This window comes from Plecotus auritus, assembly GCF_963455305.1.
Source record: "Plecotus auritus genome assembly, chromosome: 3".
Lineage (NCBI taxonomy): Eukaryota > Metazoa > Chordata > Mammalia > Chiroptera > Vespertilionidae > Plecotus > Plecotus auritus.
Window position 1 is genome coordinate 67597512 of NC_137772.1, and position 27029 is coordinate 67624540.

Consider the following 27029-nt stretch of genomic DNA (forward strand, 5'->3'; position numbering starts at 1 on the left):
AATGTCATTGCCCCATGTGGCAAATGGTGTAAGCTATTGTAAAACTGTTTGTCTATGTGATTAAGACATTGCTGCAGTGTGCAGCACCAGCCAATTACTTTTTTAATTTAATTATAGCAGAAAAAGGAATAGCATAATAGAAATTCTTGTCATAGGGAATATGTAAAATGTAAATTGAAGAGCCATGAAAATTTCATGCATTGGCAGCCTGATTTGTTTTTATTTTCAACTTGTTATGAAGACTGCGTTTATTCAATGCCATAAAATAAGACATAGCAGCATTTAGTAATTACTTAGTTTTACATCAAAATAATTATATACAGTATGCACTTGTGATCCCCTCTGCTACGTATGAATGTAAAAATAAACACTTCAGGGCCTGTATCCCTTTTTACTTTTAGACAGTGTAAATAAAGCTGAATCTTCAACTTTCAAATTAAAACTGATAACCTTGGGCATTCAAGGCTTTTTTATAAAGGAAGGGGGGAAACTTTAGCTTGCCTCAAAACAGGTTGTGTCTCTGGAATGCTTCTGGGACTAAAGAGATCAATTAAGTGTGTATAAACAAACAGTTGGAAAAAAGCTACTAAAACAACAGAGGAGAGAGCTCTCTATTGGGCTCCAGGGGCCTGGGGGAGCGAAGTTTCATTAACTGGATCTGAAGTCCTATGGCCTTCTATAAACAGGCATTAATTAAAGAATGTAAAAAATAAAGTTTCAGACCTTGCAATATGTTAATGATCATATGATTCAGGGCCCGGGAAGGAGAAGAGCAGCAGAGGTCATAAAATAAGCATGAAGCATTTAATATGAGTGCTTGGCAGGGATTTCTGCAAATTAGTTGGTTATTTGCTGGTCCAAAGCAAATTAAGGTGATTTTGCTTCACTTGCTAATTTTTTATGTGCATGCTTGGCAAAATGTTTTTCACAAATGGATGAAGGTTATTGTTAATGGCATAATGAGAAATATTAACATATTTAAATAAACCCCCAAATTCTGACACTCAACACAAGCATGCAGTTTTTATTTAAAACAGACATTGCAATTTTATTAGGTCCTGAAGATGATTTTAGATGAGGTTATGAAAAATATCCAAGTCATAATGTTTAGCATTATGAATGCACCTTAAGAACTTTTTCATATGTTAGCCTATATGTTTTTGAATAAAAGTTATGGGCAATGGATGTGTATATAGCAGCATCTTTTTAAAATCAACTTTCATAATTTATTTGCTTGATAAAGGAGAGGTGAAAAATAAAACAGATGAAAGTCTACCTCTAGAATAAGATACTGAATTTAAAGGCAGTTTTCAGAAAAGTGACATGTGAAATTTTGGCTTTAGTGACATGTAGTCTGCTTCCTTTCTTTACTTACCTCTGTACACCTATTTTTATTTTGATGGGGATAAGTTATTCTGTGCTTATGTATTTTTATTTGGTTCCCCTTAAAGTTTTCACTTTATCTGAGCACTCAAAGTACAGTTTAAAAATTGGAGCAACTTCTCTAAGAAACTCTTTTGAAATTACAGTCAAACTGCCCTGTCACTTTAATTACCACGAAGTTGCACAGAAGTACCGAATTTGGCAACAGATCCTTATATAGAAGGTGGTGCTGGACTTGGATGCTACTATTGACATTGTTCTGTTACAGCAATTTTAGATGGACAAATTGCAGTTGAGAAAATTTCATGACTCGGTAAAATGAGCAATGATGACATCTGTGGATGCGGGTCTGTTCATATCTTTGCAGAGCCTTTAGGGAAATAAATATCTCGGAACATTCGGTGAAGTGAAGCTCACTCAATAAATCAACCTGACACAATAACACTTCTGGCACATGAGCCCTACTTCTCCCCAGCAACACCTACCCCTCTGTGTTCCTGTGCTACCAAATGGTGTCTCCCCATAGGCCTCTAAATCAAATCAGAGCATACAAATACAGTGAGAATTTATTGGGAATTGGTTTTGTTCGGCAAAAACATTACTTATTAGATGAGCTGAAATGATAATAAATTTTGACCCTTTAAGGACTGAGCCAGTTCAGGCTATGTGCTAGTTGGTAGAAGCCATCTACAATTATCTGAAGAATATCATCTGACCATGAGGTGTTTTAAGTTTTGTTAGGATTAAATTTCTAATTTTCAGCTTAATTCTTTTTTTCTTCCCATGGCATTTTCCCCCTCAGAGTACACATTTTTCTTTTCTAAATCCTCCAGGGTGAAATTGGGACATTTGTTAGTAATATTTCAAGTTAAAAGCTTAAGTGTATGTGCGTGCACATGCCTATGTGTATGTGTGTGTCTTAAAGCATCCCTGATATAAGTATAGGTCATTCAATAATGACAATATACAACTAAAGATTTCTACCATAATTAGTAGAAATATTATATCTGAAGTAAGAAAGTGAGAAAAATTAATGTTCATTTTTTTTCTAGAAGGACAATAATGAGTAATTTTCATTTTAAATTTACTAGAAATAACAGTTAACAAAGAGAAGCAATAGGAGAAACCAATTTTCTGTCCATAAATACCCTTGGATACACTTGGGGAAATAAAGCATTTTCCACAAGGCAAAATTTAATGGTAAATTTTCTAATTGAATATGTTTATATGAACTGTCCAGCTTACAATTTAGTATAGTATTTTACTTGTTCTTTATACAAAGTGTGTGCTGTGTCTCTGTGAATTTCTTCTTTATGTGATTTCCTAATTAATTATAGTTCTTATAATTAGTTTGAAATATAGTATTTCCTATGTGTTTACCTGCTAAGTGAGTCCTGTTTATAATAAGTGTGCCTTGGGAGGTGTTGTAAATCTTTCTGGAAGGAATGTTTGCAACCTTAAACATTAAACTGAAACATTATGGTATTTCCAGTGAGAATTACTGATACTGAGAATTTGGTAATAGTTCAAAAGCTTTGTCATGAGTCAGATTTGTACAAGTGATATAGTATAATATACCACATGTTGTTAAAAAGGAAAATAAAAAGTAAATAAGAATTTTACAAGAGTCATGGATAGTTTTACCTGGTTATAATTTTGATCTGTAAGGAATAATTTTGTGAAGATGAGCTTAAGTTATATTCTTTAATTTTTTACAATATTCTGGTACAAAAAGACATGTAATATTATTTGAACTCTTTTTGCATGAAGAAAGTAACAATACCCTAAAAACTGAAGCAGTTTTGATGTCAGTTACAGAATTAGAAAGGTTGATGATTAGAAAATCTGAAAGCTAAATGGAGCTTTCCTGAAATTTTCTTGTCTAATACTATAAGTCATTCCAGAAGAAGAGTTGCTGACTCCTGTCTTAAAACTTCTGGAAAAAACAAAAGTCTACAATATTGCTTGGAATGTTCATGTCTCAGATACCTTTCTTAGGAAATAGTGTCTTAATGTTTAGCCTAATTTCTTCTTGCTATAAATGATTCATTCTAATAAATAGCCACTAAGAAGCACCTATTACATGCCAATCATTATGCAAAGCTATATACATACATTTTTGTTATTGATTTGAGAGAGAGAAAGAGAAAGAGAGAGAGATGTTGATTTGTTGTTCCACTTATTTATGCATTCATTGATTGCTTCTTGTATGTGCCCTGATCGGAGATAGAAACCCTGGTGTATGGAGATGAAGTTCTAACCAACTGAGCCGCCCAGCCAGGACCATGCATTTTTTAATTTAATCTAACAGTCTTGTAGGACAGATATTACAGTCTCCATATTAAAGCTGCAAAATTGAAGTTTGGAGAGGCCAAATGACTTGATCAAGATGATATAAATCATGGAAGTCTGGGAATAAATATTTGGCTGATTGCAAAATCTGATTTGTTTTTTTTTCCCTCAGTTTATTGGCATAGGTTAGGCATTATGTTCAGTCCACATAAGAGGTGAAATACCGTTTCTTTAATCCATTTGGAGGAATCTGACTCTGAATAAATGATTTCAGTGTAATGTAAGGTTGCTGTGGGATCATGAACAAAGAGTTATTACCAGCTCTGCCTTGGAGAGATGGAAGGCTTTACAGAGGATCTGGGAGGTGAACTAGGCCACAATGTAAAAGTAAAAGGCAAAAAAAGAGCAAGGAGTAAAGAAAATAAACATGGCGTGATGTGGGAATATCAAGAAACTTCGTAAAAGAATTGTAGGATTTAGGAAAAGCATTAAGAAATGAGGCTGTTGAGCTGGGCAATGTGAATTCACTTCTATCTCTACAGCATTCTTTAAGTACTTGAGGTCCAATTAGTGTCATGTCTTTAGCTTAAAAGACCTAATTTCTTTACGTTCTGATCATTTTTCTTGATAAACAGAGAAGCCAATCGAGCTAGACATGTGCTTCTAAATAAGAAATAGGCTTTTCTGGGAAGAATGATATTCTCTCTTTTCATATTCTTTATTTATATTACTAAGTAAAACAAAAAACATATTAATTAACTAGGAATTCAAAGAATGTTTTTTTGATTCAATGAAATTTCCTTTAACCATTTATGGCTATGGTTTTAAAACAGTATATTCTAAACATGTTATTTGCTTGCAAGGTTTGTGACCTGGTTAGGATTACCTGGGGCAAAAAAAAAAAAAGACCTCTAATCTTACCAAAATGAGGTTCCCCATTAAGGGAAATTATGTATTTTGTTTTATGATTTTATTTTTCAGTTAAAATGATGGGAAACTAAGATTTTTGTACTTGAATGTCCATTGAAGAGTTTGAAAATTAGCATAAGGAATTCTGCCTATATTTACCCTTTAAAAGTGCTTGCTCATTTAAAGGGGATTGGTAGGTAAGTGATCCTATGCAACATGACAGAACAGCTTGATACAGGGATACCATGTCAATTTGCCATTCTTTTTTAAAAATATATTTTTATTGATTTTTAGAGAGAAAGGAAGAGAGAGGGAGAGAGAGGAGAGAGAGAGAGAAAGAGAGAGAGAGAGAGAGAGAGAGAGAGAGAGAGAAACATCAATGCCAAAGAGAAGCAGCAATCATCTGCCTCCTGCATGCCCCCTACCAGGAATCCAAACAATAACCTTTTCGTGCACAGGATGATGCTCAAGCAACTGAGCCATACTAGCCAGGGCCAAGTTGCTATTCTTTGTCAATCCTGGTCCTTGCAAGACTCTCTTTTATACAATTATGTATAAGCATACACTTGGCAAAGTGGTATAGGACCAGTGAGTTTGAAAACATAGAGGAATCCAGGTCACTGAACCTGTGGGTGTACAGGCCATCTCATTAAGTGTCTGCTTTCTCACTCTGAGGATGAGTAGATAGTGAGCATGGGTTTGGACTGGCTGGGCTCATGTCCTGCCTTTGCCACTGATTAGCTCCAGGACTTAGGGGAAGTTACTTAACTTCTCTAACATTTTGTTTCTTTATCTCTTAAAAAAAAAAAAAAAAAAAAAAAAAGGAGGGGGGTATTTCAACCTATCTCACAAATTATGGCAAAGTCAAAGTTATGGTATGTAAAATGTTTAGCAAAATGCCTGCCTCTTAATAAGGTATCAAATATATTTTTAAAATTATTATTAATGGAAACAAAGGGCTTTTAAGCCCAGAAGGATGATCTGGGTTCCAGTTTCACCTCTCCTATTCATTAGTTGTGTGTACTTGGTTTTACCTTGGTCAAGTTACTGAAACTTTCTGAGTCTTAGTTTTCTCACTTGAAAAAAAAGATCTCATGGGATTAAAAAGTAAATAAAATAGATGCTAGGTGGTTAATTTCTTTCCTTTTGCCTTTTAGTCAAGAGCAAGGAATCCGGATGAGCAAGGGATTTGGATGGAGAAAGGCTGAGATGGGGAAGCCTTTCTGTCTAAGTGTCCTAGGACTCAAAGTTAATTCAGATTCTCTCTCCCCTTTGAAAGGCTCTGAAGAGTCTTCTGTCACTTTTTTTATTGAGTCTTAGAGATTTAGTTAGCCTAAATCTCTTAGAGATTTAGTTTCAGTGAGAGTAATAGAAGTTCAGTTCTTCAATAAACATGTTCTAATGTCATCCTTCCAAAAAAAGTCAAATTAATAATAACTAAGGATTCTAGGCATTTAAGTAAAATTGTTGTTGTTTTACTCTTTATTTTCTGCTTAATTGTAAACTATTGAAAAACATTTACCAGTGTTTACTTAAGACCTTCACCATTTCAGTTAAACTTTACAGAAATACATTTTTCTTAATATGCTTAATGTTTCTTTAATGGAAGGTGACTACCTCAAGACTAAAAGATGTTCTAACAGAGGAGCCTTTAGAATAACATTCTAAGGGACACAGCATTTTGTAGCTTTAAGATTATTCCATTGTGTTCTGCTTGCCTCTCCCTTTCATTCTGTTCTCCCTCTATTTATGAAATCAGGTGCAATTAATACAAGTTCTTGTAGTTCTAGTTACCTGATACTAATATTTTTTTCCAGTTGAACATGATATTTAACACTGCAAGCTAAGAGCTTAATGTCTCAAAAATAATATGAGGGCTAGATATAGTAAAATGATGGTCACCCACCAATAAGATTATATGTCTCTTTGAGGTGGCATGCTCATATTTTTTCATTTAAGAGAGGGTATCATTGGGCATAAGATGACTATTAGTTGAAACATATAAATATATGACTAGGTTGAATTCTCAATCTAACTGCTCAAGTAAAAAATTTTACAAGGTGGGTTTATAATATTATTTTATTAATATGTATTTTATATAAAACTAGAGGCCTGATGTATGAAATTCATGCAAGAGTAGGCCTTCCTTCCCTCAGCTGCCGGCACTGGCTTCCCTCCGGCACCCAGGACCCAGGCTTCCCTCCAGCCACTGGCAGACACCGGGGACCCTGGCTTCCCTCACAGCCCCGGCTTCATCCGGAAGAATGGCCAGTCTAATTAGCATATTATGCTTTTATTATTATTGGTATTTTCAGAATTTATTATTTAATATCAAAACTAAAAGTATCCTTCATCTTTAAAGAAATACTAGTAGAAAATAATCACCATCTTCAGTCATCCATCTGTATTTTTTTGTTGTTGTTATTGCCTAGATTCCAGGTATGTGTATGTCTTGTGTGTGTATGTCTTTACCAAACATTTGTTTTAGAAGCTATGTTTATTTTATTTTATTTTTAATATATTTTATTGATTTTTTTACAGAGAAGAAGGGAGAGGGATAGAGAATTAGAAACATCAATGAGAGAGAAACATCGATCAGCTGCCTCCTGCACACCCCTCACTGTTGATATGCCCCCAACCCAGGTACATGCCCTTGACCAGAATTGAATCTGGGACCTTTCAGTCTACACGCCGACGCTCTATCCACTGAGCCAAACTGGTTAGGGCCTATATTTCTTTTAGATCAACAATAATCTTTGTTCTACTGTGTATTTAACTATTTCTATCTTCATTGAGTTTTGGAAACAAGAACTGAACATACTATGTCACATAATCAGGAAAATTTACTGGGCATAGAATTTATAATAAATTGCATTGTGCTGAGTTGTATATGAAATGTGAACTATTAAGGTTTTTCCAATAGTATAATCTGATAAGGCGGCAAGATCTATAGCGTAAGAAGCTAAGTAGGAAAATAATTGAAAGGAGTTATAAAAACAGACACAATTCCATGCAGAGAGAGTGATATAATTGAAGAGTATTACTGGATGGGGAGAGGGCAAGCTGTCCATGGGCTGAGGTGGTTTTGGAAGAATATGCTAGCTGGAGGTAGACTTTACGATCCCGAGCTACACTTGGTTGTTGGATATGTGAAATAAGCACACTGTCCTGGAGCGCTCTGCTTCTCCGTATACTTCCGCGTTGGTTGGGCAATGCTCGTTTGAATGAAATGGTATTGCTCACCAAAATATTTATAAACCAATTTAAATTTGAATTCATTTGGAAAGTTATTACTTTAAAGAATAGTTCCACACTGTTACTGTGCAATAAATTATCAAGAAAATAGTGGTTCAACATTAACATTGGGAGGTAACATGAACTCATCTAATGTAAATCATTGTTAGATGTCCAAAATAACAAATGGGTTAAATTAAGACAGCTTGATATAAAAGCGAATGCACATGGCATACTTTTATGTATAAGCATTGAGTGTCTGCCCTGAAGAATAATCTAAATCAGACTAAAGGATGATCACTATAATTTGCTCCAGCATTTTTGGCCCATTATATGTTAACACACGTATATGCTAATTTGGGATGATCTGGAACTCATTGTCATGCAACGTTTCAGTCAGTTATTTGGTTATTTTTAGGCAAAATAATGACTCATTTGAAGACCTAATAATATGAGTTTTATTTGGCAGATTCTATGTTCATATGCTGTTGATGCGGATCATTTAGCCTATACTTCAGAGGCCCTGTGAACTGTTTTGTAAATTTAGAGATAGTTGCTTTGATCTGGCCATAGAATAAAACAGGAACACCTAACTAAATAGCAAATAAACGTAGCCTTTCATCTTTCCTTCAAAGCAAGAAATAAAAATAATCATTGCAAAGCAATGCTCTTTTTGTTTCTTAGATTTGACTCTCCTGATCACCTGAAAGTTAATGATATATTAGTTTCTCTTGCAAAGTCAATACTTTTAGAACTTCTTCCATTAAAAGGGTCTGAATTGAAATACATTATTCAATCACACTTTTTGATAACTTTCATTATAATCCTTTTATTCTCATAGTCTTTAACTCTTACATTTTTTGCTTTTAGCTTTAGATACCACACAATAAAGAAAAAAAGTCTTCCCTAAATAGGGCATCCTAATCACCAAATTTTATTAAACCATTATGTCCATGCATTATGGTAAATGTCAGAGTAAACCTGTAAATCAAGTCAGCAAAAGACTTATCTTGATTCCTCCTTTTTTATTTAAGCTTCAAACTCATAATTTTTGGTCCAAAAGAGGCATTTTACAATTGATCCACTGGTTTTAGTGGAATATTTAGAGAAACTCCAGTTAAAAAAGTTCATGCATTAAGCAAATCCATGCAGTGAAATCACTGAAATGTATATATAAGTTCAACGAGAACATTCATTTGTTTTTCTTTTGCAGTGTAAGAAAAAAAATGTCTGTTTCAAATCCTATTTGTCCCTTATCTCTGTTTGTTCAGTTGTTTTTAATATCACATACTGAAAGAATTTCAATAGCAGTTTCACCATGAAGTCATTTGTTATCCTTCAGCAGGCTTTTGCCTACTGAATTGTAAAGCAGTTCTGACTATTTGCATCCTCCAGACGGAGTGGCATATAAACACTCCCAGATATTTCTGGTACATAGGAAAAAATATCTTATTTGTCCTTTCTGTGAATAAATAAGAGAATGTCAAATTTTATAGACTAATAAATTTGTATGCTGGCAGTGACATTGAATCTCTTATGCCCTACAATGTCACAGACCCTGAGAAATACATTTTTTTTTTGTTTCAAATGAATGCTAAGTCAAATAGAAGCTCAATAAAAAGCCAGAGTTTGATTGCATTGTTTATAACTGCTCCATATTCTAATTCAGTTGCAATTTGCCATGAGGAAATGCAATTTGCATGTTTTCCAGGTTTATTGCACACCAATCACTCACATATACATGCTTCTATATGTCAGAGAGAACTCAACGAATGGGTTAAAATGCCCTTTAGCATCAGTTTGCCACAGCTTTTCCCCTCCCCCAATTTAATGTTAATTTTTATAACATACTCTTAGAGTTGTGGAAACATAGGATAGGAAAAGGCAACATAAATGTCTTAATTTTTATATATAAAAGTTTTGATATGTGTGTAAATGTTGACTTATACACACAAGTGATGATGACTCAGAAATAGTACTCTATATGGGATAAATCAAATTGTATGAGTTCAAGCAAACCTTCATGTACTTTTCCAATTTAGGATTAAATTTGTTTCTTATGCCAATATTTAACTTGATATGCATAATATCAGGTACCTAATCTTCATATTCAGTTAAATATTAAACCCCTACAATATCAGCAGTGATTGACAGTTTCATACTTGCAATTTGCCAGTTTTGTATTACACCTTTTAGCTTTTTCCTACATTTAATGCATTGTGCTCAAAACAGAATAACATCTTATATTTTACAAAGTAAACAAGATTAAGTAATTTTACAGCTAAATATGTAATATGAAGCAGTGAAAATCTAACTTTCTGACTGCAAGGGAGGGCAGTTAGGGGTGATCAGGCAGGCAGAGGCAGTTGGGGGCTCCATCAGCCTGGAGGGGTGGGCAGTTAGATGCAATCAGACAGGCAGGCAGAGAGGTTAGGGGCGATCAGGCAGGCAGGCAGAGGGGTTAGGGGCAATCAGACAAGCAGTGGTTAGGAGCCAGTGGTTAGGATCCAGTGTTCCCAGATTGTGAGAGGGGTGTCCAACTGGACATTCCCTGAGGGGTCCCCAATTGGAGGGAGTGCAGGCTGGGCTGAGGGTACCCCCCCCTTCATGAACAAATTTCGTGCTCCGGGCCTCTAGTATCTACACTAATAAAAGAGAAACATGCTAATTGACCATACATTCGTGATGCCCACCAGCCAATCAGGAGTGAGTATGTAAATTAACACATCAAAGATGTCAGGTTAATTTGCATACACAGGCGCCGAGCGTTCCGCACCACCCCAGCTGCTCGGGTCCTCTGGGCAGCATGGGAAGGTGGAAAGGCATCTCTGGGCCAGAGCGGAAAGGTGGCTCTGGCCAGAGCGAAGGCAGTGCCGGCATCCAGGGGAAGGAAGGCCCATTCTTGCATGAATCTTTGTGCATCGGGCCTCTAATATATATTTAAAAGCCTAAGCCACCAAATGACTGAACGACCAGCCACAATGACATGCATTGACCACTAGGGGGCAGACGCTCAATGTAGGAGCTGCACCCTGGTTAGTGTGCTCCCACAGCAGGAGTGTGGCAGTGAGCCTACTGAGCGACAGGCAGGTTCAGCAGGGCTGGGATGAGCTGGAGTGGCAGACAGGAGTGGCAGGTGGTGTTGGACTTCCAGTTTTGGCCCAATCCCCACAGGCTATGCCAAGGGACCCACCAGTGCAAGAATCCGTGCACCAGGCCACTCATATAATATAATATATTGTATTATATATGCTATTTATACCAGCTTATGTATCACTAAATTCTAGACACCGCTGTATCATTATATTTTAAAAAAAAGTTCAAATATTCTATTTAAAGCTTTTTTTTTTTTAGTTTTTAAGTCTCCCAAGCATTTGTCTTTTGTTTATTGACATGGGCCTCTCAGATTTTTGTTCTTTCTGTTTGACCAAAGTCAATTTGGCATTAAAGGATGATATTCAACCCTTGCTTCTTTTATAGAGTTGCATGAAAATTAATGGGAATTTTACACAAAATAAAGGATATACTATGGCCCTGAAGTATTCATTGAAGACTGTAGAACAGACCACCAAGACTCAGTTCAGTACCTGGGAAGGGGTTTGTGTTAAATTTAACACTGCAGAAGAGGTTCCAGCTGTTGGCTTGATATGAAGGAGGAGAGCTGCTTTTATGACTGATTACTGTCCTCAGGAGAAAGAGGGAAGTGGGGCAATGCCACATCTCCAGTCACAGAGCTCTCTGCGGAGTCTGGGGCACTCATTTGAGAAGGCTCATAACTTTAATGGTTCCCTATGTCAGTTGTCTTGTCTCTAGGCTTTGAAAATCCTAAAACCTAGAAAGGGAGAGATGGGAATATGAATAATGTTAGGTGTAGAAAGTACTAAAATAAAGTCAAATTACCTTATCTAAATTTCACACTGATGATAAGTCATTTGTAGTTTGTTACTCTAGTTAAAATAACACAACGAGACTTTATTTGCTCTTTGTACTTGGTTTTATGTTTTTAAAATGTCACCTATTCCTTCAATCACTTGTAAGTACCCTGTAATCTCTTTTTAATGTAGGCACACTGGATTTTTCCCTTTTGTTTGCTGCCTTTGCATTATTTACTTTGATCTGCTGTGAGAAAATCTGAAAGTGTGTTGTCCTAAATGCTTGCATCGCACAACAAGATTTGAGGCCTTGTAGTTCGCATTGAAGAGAAAGGCTCTTGTGTGAAGACGCAGGTTTTGTTTAGTTCTCTCTCCCTGGTGGGAACCTTAATTGCATTTTCTCTCTCTCACAGTGGCTGGCTAAGGAGTGCCTGCCTTCCCTGCTGATGCTGAAATTTTCAAGCTCTATTACTCTGTGACGGAGAAAATTCCTTGGTCCAGGAAGAAAAGGGTCAGATTTAAAAAAAAAAAAGTGTTTAAATAAGTATTGTCAATTTACCATGCACAATCAACAAAAGGAAGAAACAATAGAAAGCCTCAATGTTTTTCCTTCCTGATATCTGGTAGAAGTTTTATATAACCCAGCTTATAACATAACAGATTTTAAATATCATGGAGAGGCTTAGTCTTCAGGTCAAGGAGGTTAGACTTAATAATAACCAGTGAGAAAAATGTTATTAATTTGTGTCTTAGTCATTCTAGTGTTCTTTCTAAGCAATCTATATATGTGATTAAAATATATATCCAAGGTTATTTCTGGAATTAGTATTAGCTATTGACGTGTATGCCATTTTCAGCTAAGTTCTAAAGATCTAATCATATTGATCTTTTCAGTTTCTATTTTGACTTTTTGAGCATCCAAGCAATATGCTTGAATCATTAGATCTGAAATGAATATTTTAATTTTCTTCTCATCTGACAAAGTACACTTCATTTTAACTGGCTTTGAAGCTGTAGCTGCCATGTCTACTCCCACCTCCTGTAGTTTCATCCTGATGGGATGCAAGGCAATAATAGCAATCTACTTAACATTTTCAATTTCAAAGTATCTTAACTATGGAAGCTCTATTGATCTGCATTCACAACAATGATTGTTTATTGTCTGAGACTTAAATGTTTTTATGCACATATACATAAACTGTGGTTTTTAAAACCTATGGCTTGTCATTCCAACTGATATGGATTACTCAAGCATGTATTTCATTTTGCAAGGACTAATAGTATTCCTATTGCTTACTCCTAAATCTTGGTATGTTAGGTCCAGTTGCCTTTTTAACTTCTCCATTTATAAGTTGTTTTCTCTCTCTTTTTTTCTTCTCCTTTAACCCCCTTATATTCTCACTTGCCTTGTTCCAAGCAGTTATTCATTAATGCCTGCCCTTCATGTTATTTCCTGAATGGCCTGATCTTTGCTACTTGTCTGCGAGGAAAAAGAGAACAAGAGAGAGAGAGAGAGAGAGAAAGAGAGAGAGAGAGAGATTAGGGATAGCAGTGGGATTTTTTTGATGGATAGTTGAGTAGGAAATAAAAGAATTCATGGTTGGAAACAGCATAGGATTGGTTGGTTGAGAAGAGAGCAAGGAAGAAAAAAGATGTTAGAAATTTGAGTATGTGAAGAGAAGAAAGATGCTGAGAGGAAAATGTGAAGATACCTTTCTAGAGGTTGGGATTATGGATGTTAGCTCTGACCACGCGCTCCCATTAGTAATCACTGGGCCTTTCAGGCTTTGTGCAATGAGCTGAACCCGGTCAACAGAGTCTTTTCAGCTTTATTGAAAAGCAGTGATCCAACACATGAAGTGAAAACATCTCCTTGATACAAGACTGCACAGGGCTTTAAGAACACATTAACATTATAAGACAGATATGATTGTCATTAAAAACAGCACCAGAAAGCCTATGTCTGGCTTTATTATCTTCAAACTGGTTAGTAATGTAAGGAGAACCTTCTAAAAACGAATTTAATGCATCATATACATTTGAACACTGGACACTTCTTTGGGTTAGTTTCAGGATGATGATTTTTAAGTATTTACAGCAATCATATTTACGTGTTAACAGGATTAAAAAATTCTTGAATGATTCACCAGCAGATGTCTTAGAAAGACATATTTCCATGTTTTTTTCTTCCTAATTAGTGAAAAGTAAAATAATAGACAAAGATATACTAGGAGTTCTTAATAATTTTGAGGAGTATATATGTATGAGAATTCAAGAGCTAATTGTTGCCTTTTTAATTTTGTGGTTTAAAATTCTCTTATATTTTGCAACTGTCAAAGTAAAAAATATAGAATGAACTGAATTTTTAGAGAGTTCAAAGGACTCTGTTAGCATATTTTATGTTCAATGAATCCCATTATATATTTTTAGAAATACTTCTTAAAGTTTCTCCTTTTTCTATTTATCATCATTCTACTTATTTATTTCAGAAAGAGGAAAAGTTGTCATTTAGGAACTAGACATTGTTAAAATCTTAGAACAAATCTAGATAATTCAGCAAGTGGCTCTTCTACTTACCAGTACATTTTATTATGACAGAAATTCTCTGATGAAGGTTAGGGAACCTGGTTATTTTTTAAAAATAGGTCAAGAAATGGATCAGAAAATCTACAGGGGATTTACCTCTGTATCTAGTGCTTCATAATGACAAAACTTTCTTTGGCTAATGAGCATGTCTAGATGAATTTAAATATATAGAGAAAAGGGTAGAAGAGAACAGTAGTCTTCTAAGAGAACTGATATAATTAGAGTGATTGAATTCAAAAGATTAGAAATAGCATGAGAGGAGTAAGAAATGATAGATAGGCCTCAGTTTGATTAACCCAAATATACTCTCTTTTCTTATGTGAGTGGATGTAGATCTCATGAACATAGGGGAAAACCAATTTTATGTACCAATTCAGATCTAAAATTATAAAATTCCTGACAACAAATCTTAGCATATTTGTTCTGTTTTTATTCCAGTGTTATATTTAACCATTTACCCATTTTCTATGCACTGACTTATTAAAACACTGATGATTGAGTACCTATATGGGATAGACACTCTTTTGCCTACAAATTGAAATTCTAACAGTCAAAAACATCTCAAACATAAGAAATTGGAAATCAGTACAAACATACTCTTTACATATAGTAAATTTTTTATTTAGATACTTGACATCACTATTACGAAGCCAACTATTGTACTATGATATATATTACAAACTCAAATGCATTATACTGTTGTCTTTAAGTTTTAACTTTAATGCTAATATTTATTTTAATTTTGGGTTTAATACTTTACTTTGGAAAATCTATATTGCTTCTTCCAGGATAAGAGCCAAGTATACAAATATACATTATGTAGAGTTATTATTATCCTCTTTTCATTTAAATGCCTCTTAAAAGGAAAAAAAAATCTTCAATATAACGTAAATTACATTTTTGTCTTTCTTTTACATTTTCTTCCTTTCATTCTTCCAGTGCCAGCTTCAGTGATACTTTTATTGTAAAACTTTCTCTGCTCTAATCTGTGTAAGAGCTAGGTATACCATAGAAAGGTATTTTAATTCCAATCACACCGTTTATAATCTGTTGTAACCATTTAGTCTTTTATTCCATTTCTACTAAAGGCTGTATATCTGGAGAGCAGGTACTATCTGTTATAATCTACATATTCTGGTTACCTTACACAATATCTGATCCATAGCAGCTCAGTAGATATTTCTTGAATTAATTCAATCCCCATAGACTTACTGTTTAAATTCTTTGATCTTACATTTTGGGGACCTCTGTCTATTCTATGATAGGAAAATATGAGCAGAGGTCTTGATTTTGTTTGTATATAATACAGTACCAACTAAATTTAGTCTTTTTCTTGTTTGTAGAAAAATTTAAAATCCCATTTCTAAAGGAAGGAGTGGAGTTTGTCCTTTTCACCTGAAATTTAAGAAACTGAAGATGAAGTGATAATTTAAATGTTGAGGACATAGTTTATTGAGAAATGAAGGTCCGATTGAGAAATCGATGCTTACTATGTAAGTAGTGTAGTGCCATTGAAGCTTTCTGAAGATGGTGTGATCTGAACCAATTCAACATTTAAAAAATATAGAAAGATCCATAATAAAGAAAACAAAGGTGTGTTCTATGTCAGAAAAAAAAAAAAAAAGAAAAAGAAAAAGAAAAAAAAAAAAAGAAATGCTATAGTAAACTGAGGTTGCTATATTTTATTCAGTCCGGGCATTTTTTCAACCACATGAATTAAAAGCTAATTTTAGAATGGAGACTTCAAATAAAAATCATGAGTTGTACATACAAGAAACTTAGAAAATTGGCCTCTGTGATGACATGGCAACAACTGATTAGAGGTGAGCAGTGTTTGTCAACTCTCCATGGGCTCTATGTGCAGGTTCACTGTAGTTCCCATGAGATCTGGTTGTTCACTGCCTGTTCCTTGAGGCATTCAAATTTGTGGCCTTTATTATAACCTGATAAACATGGAAGACATGTGAGAGTTTCAATCCTACATTATTAAAAACTAGAGGCCTGGTGCACAAATTCCTACACCAGTGGGGTCCCTTGACCTGGCCTGTGGGGTCAGACCGAAACTGGCTCTCCGACATTCCCCAAGGGGTCCCGGGTTACAAGAGAGTGCAGGCCAGGCTGAGGGACCCCACTGATGCATGATCAGAGCTGGGGAGGGACATGAGAGATTGGCCACCTGGAGAGGGTCTGCAGGAGGGTTCCAGGGTGTGTCTGGCCTGTCTCTCTCAGTCCCAATCTGCCAGACCCCACCAGCAAGCTAACCTACCAGTCAGAGCTCTGCCCCCTGGTGGTTATTGCATGTCATAGCAACTGGTCGACTGGTCGACTCTCTGCCCCCTGGTGGTCCGTGCACGTCATAGCGAGTGGTTGAGCGGGCTTAGCATACATTAGCATATTACACTTTGATTGGTTGAAAGGCCGACTGGTTGACCGGACACTTAGCATATTAGGCTTTTATTATATAAGATAGACACAAAATCAAATTAAAGGCTATTCTAAATTTCTTAGCAATATTTTTAAAATATTTTTTACTATTCAGTGAGTGGAACAAGAAACTAAAACAAAATAGCAAAGAAAGTAATTAGACTTATATAACAAGAATTTTTATTTTATAGAAAGACTAGGAGTAAGAGGGGTATAAAATGGAGATTTTTTTCAATAAGAGAAGTAAATTAATTTTTGAGTTTTAGCCATATTATAACATTGGTAATTGTATTAGCTCTATTTGTAGTAAATTGTCAATAATATGTGGTGTTTTCTATTTTATACCCTATTATTTGTAATATTATCCATATTTTATTTAGAAATGATTTATATCAGTGATAAATAAAATAATATACTTAGTCAAAATTAATTAAGTGCTTTAGGATCCTCCAAAATAAAAATGATATTTTCAGTATTAAAACTTAGTGAAAGTTATATCTTTGATCATATATAAAACAATGTTAATTTTATATTAACAAGTGTAGCACAAGAAGAGATTCTACCATGCCACCTGGCTGAACTTCTCTTAGTTCCCTCACCGTGCCAAGGTGTTCCAGGACTCTCTTTATATATGCTGTTTCTTTTATCAGGAAGTCTCCTTTCTCTTTTCCTTTCTGGTCTAATTCCTTTCAAGTCACAATTTATCTGTCACAAACTCCTGACCCTTCTTCACCCGCCTGGGTTAAGAATGGAGTGTGTAATGTTTTATGGTTTACAGAATTTTTTTTTAACGTATGCCATCCTATTTTGTTCTCATTATCCTCATTAAGTCATTCATTCATTCATCCATTTATTCATAGTTCATGCATAAAACATTTGTGAAGTACCCAGTCTGTTCCAGGCACTAAAATAGAAGAGAGTTTTCCAGAGATGCATAAAAGATATCTTGTTCTCAGGAAACTCACAATTTAGTTGGGGAAAGACATTAGTCTGTATAATTCAGTGTGTATGTTCAAAAATTGAGATTAGCACAAGTGGAAACACAAAATAGGTTGATTCCGTTGAGAAGAGGTGGTCAGAATGGGAAAGAAAGAGGGAAATATTTTGCTGAGTTTTTAGGCAGTTATCTGGAAATAAAGGGGAAAAGGAAGAGAAATAGATAGGAAACAGGAAACTTTATGGCTCACAAAATGTTATGCTCATCAGCTGAGCTGCTAATATGATCTGGATTGTATGCACAGCACTCTGTAAGGATTCTTCAGTACAAGCAGAGTCTGAGAAATTGACATGCCTTAACCAGAGTATGTTTAACCTTGCATCTTCTGCATCCTACTTTCTATAGTTGTTTATTTTCAAACTAGAGGCCGGGTATACAAAATTTGTGCACTTGGAGGGGAGGGTTCTCTCAGCCCGGCCTGCACCCTCTCGCAGTCCAGGAGCCCTTGGGGCATGTCCAACCGATGGCTTGGGCCGCTGGGGAGAGGGCCTAAGTCGCTAGTTGGACATCCTTAGCACTACTGCAGAGGCAGGAGGGGCTCCCACCACCACTGCTGTGCTCGCCAGCCATGAGCCCGGCTTCTGGCTGAGCGGTGCTTTCCCTGTGGGAGCTCACTGACCACCAGGGTGCAGCTCCTGCATTGAGCGCTTCCTGGTGGTCAGTGCACGTCATAGTGACTGGTCATTCTGCCGTTCAATCTATTTGCATATTAGCCTTTTATTATATAGGCTATCTGTGAGTGAGGTCATGTTTTTTTGCTAAAATACAAAATGTAACTCTCAAAACTTTTTCTCTAGTTTATTCTTTTTTTATGTATTTAACCCATTGCTTTATATGTCATTTTTTGGTACTTTAGTATATCTATAACTCTAAGAAAGTGTGAATTAGATGGGACAGAATAAAAAAAAAAATCAAAGCTAAATTTTGTAAAATGGCATTCAAGTCTTACTGAAAGATAAGAGCACCTTCCATTGCTCCCTCCTCCCCTCCCCCTTCCCCTCCCCCTCCCCCTCCTCCTCCTCTTCTTCTTCTTCTTCTTCCTCCTCCTCCTCCTCCTCTTCCTCCTCCTCCTCCTCCTCCTCCTCCTCCTCCTCCTCCTCCTCCTCCTCCTCCTCTTCTTCTTCTTCTTCTTCTTCTTCTTCTTCATCTTCTTCTTCTTCTTCTTCTTCTTCTATCCAAAATGTGTTTATTGGGATGGTTTGCCACTCATCTTGATTTGAGGGTCTTTTAGTGCTGCTTCCTTCTGAAGGAGTATCCTTCTGTAAGTCTTGCTTTTCCTCCTGTTGGCTGACAGAGAACAGTGGAACAACCAACACACAAAACTACTGATTGTGCATGGCTAAAGATGGTGGTGACTTCATAGCATCCTGGGCATTTCACATCCATGAAGCAGGAATTGGGGCTCTGCACCAGGCACTACTTGTTTTTCCTCCTCTCCTCTCTGGAGAGGGATGAAGGAGATCCTTAATGTGAGGCATTTTATCGTTGGGAGGTCATCACTGCCAGAAAGGCACCACCTTCCTTTTCTAAATTGATTTGAAGTACTACAATTAAAATATCACATAAAACTCAAATTTTCTACTATCTACCTTCCTTTAGTAATCACCTGACAAATAAAAGGCATGTAAGACCATTGTTCCTCCTAGAATAATAATCCTATGGAGTATAATCAGGCAATTTTTTTTTGTTTCCAAGTTATATATTTTAGAAATAATCTAAACATGGACTTGGTAAATATAAACAGTTCTCAGAAAATGTTGCTATGTATCTTAAGAGAGAGATGGTTTTTGCATACATACATAATAGAGAAAAAGTTGCAGATTCCATTAATTTATTTTTAGTATAAGAATAAATATTAATCATGAATAAACTTTATTATAAAAAAACAAGTTATGTCATTTGAAAGCTAGGATTTTTACTAAATTTTTCCACTTTAAGTTTTCTTTAAATTGGAGACATTTGGTCAACATTATAGAACTATAATCCATAGACTGTTAATTAAAGAACTAGTGAGTGCACCCATTGGTCACTGAGGGAAAATTTGAAAACAAATGAGTTAATTTCTCTATCATTTGCTCTACAGTCAAAGGAGAAGATGAATAAAATATATATCTTTAATATTGCATTTGATTTATATAAAAATCAAAGTATTAAAAAATAGAAAAATAAGTGCATTGTCAAAAATTTGGCTTCTATTACTGACTGTTACTGGCTGAGCAATCTTTTCGAATGAAGGATTCTCATTTGTAAACTGAGAGGATTAACTAATTAATTCATAAGGTCCATTTGCATTCTAAAATTGTTATTATATAATAAATTAATTTAATAATTCATATATACTGACAATCAATGTGTAGTATGGGGGAAATATTATACATAAATATTTAAAATTTTAAATACTTGGCAGAGATCAGCAAGTCTTCTATAGGTTGTCTAGTAAAAAAACAACCCTTTACCAACTTAGGCTCTTTGGGAGAATAAAGACCACACTCCACAGTGGGCTATATCACTAAACATATAGCCCATTACTATTTTGTGGCCTACATTAAAAACAAACAAACAACAACAACAACAACAAAAACAACTTAAGGAAAAATGTAGCCCCAACCCACATGTTTGAATTAATACTTGTGTTTTAAATGATGGACATATACAGATGCTGTCATTTACATGGATTTACATGGATTGTTAAAGATCTAGGATATTGTAATTGAGAATACTTCTTTTCTTTTTGGCACACAATTTCCTAGAATAGGAGAAATGATACTAAGTTTGATTAGCACCTACATTGTACCATGAAAAATTAGAAAATGTTGACCATTTAATCTTTATAATATCCCTATGATGTAGATATCATTGTTTCCATTTCATTATTGAAGAAGCTGAGACTCATTGTTCAAGTTACAAAGCTGCTTGGTGGGGACAGGCTAGGAGTCCTGACTGTCTGGCTCTCTCCACTACAAGGCACTGCCTCCCAGAAGAAGGTGTACACAGATGTTCTCTGAGCTCACCTTTCCTCGGTTAACAGAACTGTACCTGAAAATAACCATCGGATGATTGTTGTAAACAGAGGGACAAGAGACTGATAACAAGAGTTATGGGAGGCTGAGAGAATCAGTAGTAAAATTTTGGTTGATCATTAAGATAGAAAAATAATGCATGGGAGCTGTGAGGGTGCATATCAGATGTTTGGATCACAGGCCAAGAGGCTTTGAGATTTCTGAGATGGAGTGGGAGTGGGGAGTGATGAAGGAAAACAAGATGTACAGGTCAAGTCAGATGAAAAGTCATTTAGTAGAGGTGAACGATAATGACTAAAAAAAAGTTAGTTGAGTTGCAAAGTGAAAACAATAGCAGGGTTTATTGGGGGGTAGAATAAATACCAGTTTTTCAATCTGGGCAAGGGGGATTGGAATGTACTTTTTAATTTTGTTCAGTAATGAAATGAAATTATAGGTAAGAAGTTGCTCTCAAAATAGTTAAAAGGCAAAGGCTATACATGATAGTTTCACATAATTTGGTGAATGATGGATAGATTTTTAATGAAGACAAATGATCTGGGACCCTCAGAATTCAAAGACTGATATTTCTTTTTTTCTGGAATAGCATTAAACAATCTAATTTTTAAAATCAATATGTTAACTGCATTAAAGTAACATTTAAAGTTATAACACTGTCCTATTTAATTTTCCACAGGTTGTGTCCCATATTAATTAACTGAATTATATATTGAGCTTGTGTGTGAAAATTAGTGATGGTTACTCTCACTTCTGTAATAAGATCATTCTAAAGCCTGAAAACCAAAAGCTTATCTCAAATACATCCTAGAAATAGCAGTAAAACGTGGTCTCATGATGGTGTTGCCAACACTGATTGTGAAATATTTTACTATGGGCTATTTATTTCCCTTATAGATTGTGCCCATTAAAAATATTTCTGCTACGATTTGAAGTGTAATAGTGACTTTGAGAAATACACAGGAAGGAAGGAAATGTTTGGTCAAATTACTGCTTAATTATTCCAAAGCAGGAGTGACTGGCTTTGTTTTGCCCTCTTTTACTGAATAACTTCTGATGCAATCAAACTGAAAAGTCAGGAAATTAACTTTTATGGAAATTGAGTCATGCATTAAATGCATTTTCAATTCTGATACTGTTTATTTAGTAACCAGTAAAACTGAACCAATTTGTACTATGAAGGATCAGGGTTTCAAGTAAGCAATTCATTTCCTACATTATCCCTTCACTTGGCTGACCAGAGTCTCTAGGAATTTTGTATTTTTATATTGTTATTTAAAATAGAGAATATAATGTTTATGCTAATATGATTTTAGCTCAGTTTACCTGCAACAAAAAATTTTAATTAAATCCTTTCTATATACTATTTATTGTTGCTTTCATTTTTTTTTTCTTTCTCTCAGTGGTTTTCCCATATCCTTATTAAAATAGACAAAAGTCTGCATAATTATATTCAATTCAGAATCACTTTTTCAACTAAGGGCCATGTTACATAAATAACTTACTATAGCATAACTAATATATGTGTGTTTTTGTATGAATGTGTATGTGTATGTATGTACATGTCCTTATCCATCTATATTTATAGAAAGAGACTTTTACATCAGTACAAAGTTATTAAAACTTTTCATGATTATACCGAGACAGCAGAAAATGAAGTGGACATACCATTATCTTTTAAAATTCATGTCCTAGACTTAATTACCTGGTTTGACTCTATGGTCATAGCGCCATGCTTATGATTGTTGTCTGTCCATTTTTTCAGTTTGTCAGTGTGAGGTAGCACATTTGCAGCTTCCTTCAGCCATATCCTTTTTTTTTAGAACAGTTTATTGGCTTTTCCTTTTTAAAGAGAAAGGAAGGGAGTGGGACAGAGAGAGAACATCCATGTGAAAGTGAACATCCATGGACTCCCTCCTGCACGCCCCCCACCAGGCCCACAACCCAGGCACGTGCCCTTTAGACCTTAATCGAACTTGCAACCTCCTGGCGCACAGGGACAATGTCCAACCAACTGAGCCACAACAGCCAGGGCAGCCATATCTTTTAATGAGAGCAATAGCATTGATTCCACACTTCTCCTGGCCTAGCAGATATGTTTGTAGAGCCCTAGAGACAATGGTCTTTCTAATTGTGGCCTCTGTTGATAAATCACCAATTTAATTTTGTAGAGAGTTGTAGTGACCCATTTTGTCCCTTCTTATGCCTTAGAGTCTTTTGAAGGAAAGCTGGGTTTGTTAGCATGTAGTGCCTCAAGAGCAGGGGAGGACCAGTGCCTGGAAAGTTTGCTCTAGAATAGAGGGTGCTGGGTCTCCTACAAATTGCAAGCTGATTTTAGAGTTAGGTTAACCCAGCAGTGAGTTAAAGGTTTTCAGCTTTTTAATATTCCACATCCATAAAATATGGACAGTGATGCCTTCATCAGAGATACAGTGTCAGAACAATGACATAACTGATAAGGTTTCTATCCTATAGTGTGTCTTCAAAAGATGCTTGCTTCTTCTGCCTCCACATGTTTTCTATTGTAATGGGCAGCAGAACATCATCACTTCCACTCTGACACTTGCAGATGAAGGGAGTCTTCCCATAGAAGGAACACTTTTGGTTACATGGTCCAGTCTATTTGCGTGTTAGTGACAGAAACCCTCCATTCTAAGAAGTAAAGACATGACCAGGTTATTGCGTGGTACAAAACATATGGGGATAAACTGGGCAATGCAACTACTGCCTTATAAAGTAATTGCTTGATTTTGAGTCGGTTTTCAAAATAAAGGGCAAGTGGCACATTTGATGTATACTTTTAGTTATGTATACTAATTTGTACTTGAACAATTCTGAAATTCTCACTGATTAGTGTAAGCATCAGAAAATACGATTTTACTTGAGAGTAATGTTAACCCAGAGAGTCATATCACTGAATATCATTTTGAAAATTTGTTTTTTAAAAACACTTGTTTGACATTAAAGCAGCTTACTCTTTGCTGTTGTCATTGTTTTTTTTTGTTGTTGTTTTTTTTGTGTGTTGCTTTTTTTGACAGACAATAGGGTGACTGGACTGTTCCATTACTCTATTTATAGGAAATAATATTAAACTTTAAAGAAAAATGTGCACAGTTTGTGAACAAATGCAAAACAACAAACATAATAGAGATTATTTGTATGCCATTTCCATTGGTTTACTCTACAGATATGTCCTCAATGATAATAAAGTAATAAAAGATTGTTTTCACAGCTGTTTGTCTTTGATTACATATTTCTTTGAAGTACTGTAATAAGACAGACTTTGAACCTGGAAAGAGATCAAATAATGAATTGTTCTGCTTTGTAAAGCTTAAGAAGGGATTTTATTGTCGAAACATATAGTGAGACATATTTTTTCTTCTAACAGCTAAATAATGGTTGAAAGTACTATGAGATCATTACAGATGGACTAGATTAAAGGGCTTGGGGCCAAGTGTGAGTGATCGTTACCAAAAATTGGTGCTTTGGTTTTAAAAGTCAGATTTGGTTAATTAACAAATATTTCATTAGTTTACTTTGGAGTTAAAATGGAATAATATAAAGATGCTAGAATATATACTCTTATTTATAATACTTATATCTAAAGACAATATGAAACTTAAATTCCTAAATCCCAAAAGATTTATGCCAAATTTGTTATCCACTTCAGATTTAGGCAGATTAGATTAATGAGCTTGCATAAATTAAACTACATGTCATGAGATAAAAGAACATTAATAAACATCATATGGTTTTTATTTTTAACTAAAATAACAGTTTAGAAAATGAAGAAACAAGTTCATTTGTAACACTTGCAATAGATTTTCAGAAGATATATATTAATATAGTTGTAACTATTATTTCCATGTATATTTTCTTTTAAGTATTATATAATACTTATTGATCTGCGGAGAAGTGGTGAGTATTATTGAGATAATAGAATTAGGCATAATCCTGATAGTATTTTCTTTTGATCCAACCTAAGATGTATGTGATTACAAAGCATCAACTGGAGTAGCCATTCCAATATTGTATATGTTGTTATTAAAGTTATTTTAAAACAACAGACTGCTTTTGTAAATATTTGGAAGTTCCTGACTATTTTAGAAAGAACAATACTTACGTACACATTTTTGAATCTCATGTAAACAGTTTAATATTTTTTTTTGTAAACTAGGTTTTTGTTGTTTTTAGAAGAAACTTTTTCTCTTTGTTTAAGATATAAACCTTTCAAGTGATAATTTTCATGGAAATACTAGACAAAGGAATATTGTAACTTTAGAGATTTTTATGATGAAGGTGTGTTTAAGAGATGTCACTTTGATATTTTTACATTATGTCCTACATTTGTCAGCTAAAACCAGGATATTGCCTCAATGAGAAAAAGCATGTTCTGCACTTGTCAAAAGGCAGTAAGTAATGATTAAAATAGCAGTGTGAAACGCTAGGAGATTAAAGTGATGCTAATGATAAGTGAGAGAAGAAAAGGGCAAGCTATATTTTAATCCCTGAGAGAATGGTTAATGACTTCTATTGCCTGAGATTAAACTAAACCTGTCTCATCAGCTTTTTCTGCCTGGTGAAAAAAAGCTCTCTGCACTTTAATTTATTAAAGTCTTTTAAGGAAGCACATTGATCTACAGAGGTTAAACTTTTAAAATTGTGCAAAATACACACAAACGCTTAACAAAAGTGTAATTTTGTTGCTTTTAGGCATGCTCACAGATTTATAAAGACTTCATTGTCCATGCCCTTAGTACGTTTAATTAAGGAATCTTAATTACTTAAACGAGAAGGTTTGTTTTCTTAAAAAAAAACCAAACAGAACATATTCATATAACTGTGTAGGCAAGGGGGCAAGTATACTGTAGAGAAGATCAGTCTATATGAAGAGATTAAATTATAATACTAATTATTGTATGGTTTGTTCAGAATAAAAATACAGATACTGTTCAGAAAAATTAAATAAAAAACACCTTGAAAACTACCCTAAATTATACTTTTTAAATGGAACAATTTGTTATTAACTCTAGTTTTTGTGAATTTCGTTATCTTTGATAATTTAGTTGGCCTTTCAAACCTATAAGTTTTCTTCAACCTTTACTTATCCTCAACCATAGAGATGATGTCCACATTTATACAACTTTTATCTTTATGTAACTAATATTTAATTTATCCTGGTGGGATAATGTGTGTGTGTGTGTGTGTGTGTGTGTGTGTGTGTTTGCACAAGCCCTTAAATGGTTTGGAGATAGGAAGTTGAAAAATTACAAAAATTTCATCCCATTCTTTCTATAAGTTTGTAGGCCATATAGTTAACATTTACCAGCACTACATATTAATTGTTTTAAGTTATCTATCACAATAATTTCCACCAAGTCAGGTTATAATAGTTTACTGATTCATTGTTATAAGGAGGGAGTTATTTCTGTGTTCTAGAATGGTATACTTCTACTTTCTAGAGTTCTGTAAGTACTAATACTATGGTTCAAAAGTTACTGATTTATTGTAAAAGTGGGTTTGAATTAAATAACCCCATGACCTTTTTAAAGTATTATTTTTATTAATTAGAGAGAAAGAGAGAAAGAAAGAGAAACAGATTTGTTGTTCCACTTATTTACACATTCATTGTTGATTCTTGTATGTGACCTGACCTGGGATGGAACCTGCAACCTTGGCATATTGGGACAATACTCTAACCAACTGAGGTACCTGAACAGGGTTCCACATGTCCTTTTAATTCAGCTATTTTGCAGCGGAGTTACATCTCAACTTAGAGGAAATTTATCATTTGATCATTCTGGCAAAGGTTTCTGATTTTTGTTTTGCTTACTATTGTTTTTGGTGGTGGTTTTCTTTGTAACCTCATTATTAATACTTCTTAATTTTAAGAATATATGTCTTTCTACTAAACTAAGAATCATAAGATCTTTTCTAAAATTTCATTATCTAAGATATTTTTAAAGCTTTATTTTATACATAACTTTTTAGGCTAGGGAGTTTAAATGCAATACATTCTTTGATGTTAATGAAACACCAATTTTTCTGAAGGCCATGTAGCCCTAATGAGCAGCTTCTTATAAAAGAACATTTAATCAAGGTTTATTTTTAACTTGTTTAAACAGATCTAATAGTTTGTGCTGATTTCATTTCAGTATAATAATTGCTACCAATCCTATTAGTAAGTCCTGGTACAGGGAAGTTAACACAAATTCCAATCTAATGAGAGTAGTGTTATAGCAAAAACCATGTAGTCAAGGAAAGATCTGTATTCTATTGGACAGAGGCACCTGGCTATTCTGCCCATAGTTTTGT

General features: G+C 34.8%; 1 protein-coding gene and 1 pseudogene across 3 annotated transcripts in view; one reads left to right on the forward strand and one right to left on the reverse strand.

Annotated features, from left to right (window-relative positions):
* Positions 1-27029, forward strand: part of DACH1 (dachshund family transcription factor 1) — a gene marked incomplete at both ends in the record, with an annotated part of 442851 nt that overhangs the window by 68980 nt on the left and 346842 nt on the right. The gene's annotated exons all lie outside the window — the stretch shown is intronic.
* LOC308244420 (small ribosomal subunit protein eS27-like) lies at positions 18925-19175 on the reverse strand (annotated as a pseudogene). Its single transcript has one exon. The product of its transcript is annotated as a small ribosomal subunit protein eS27-like (transcript).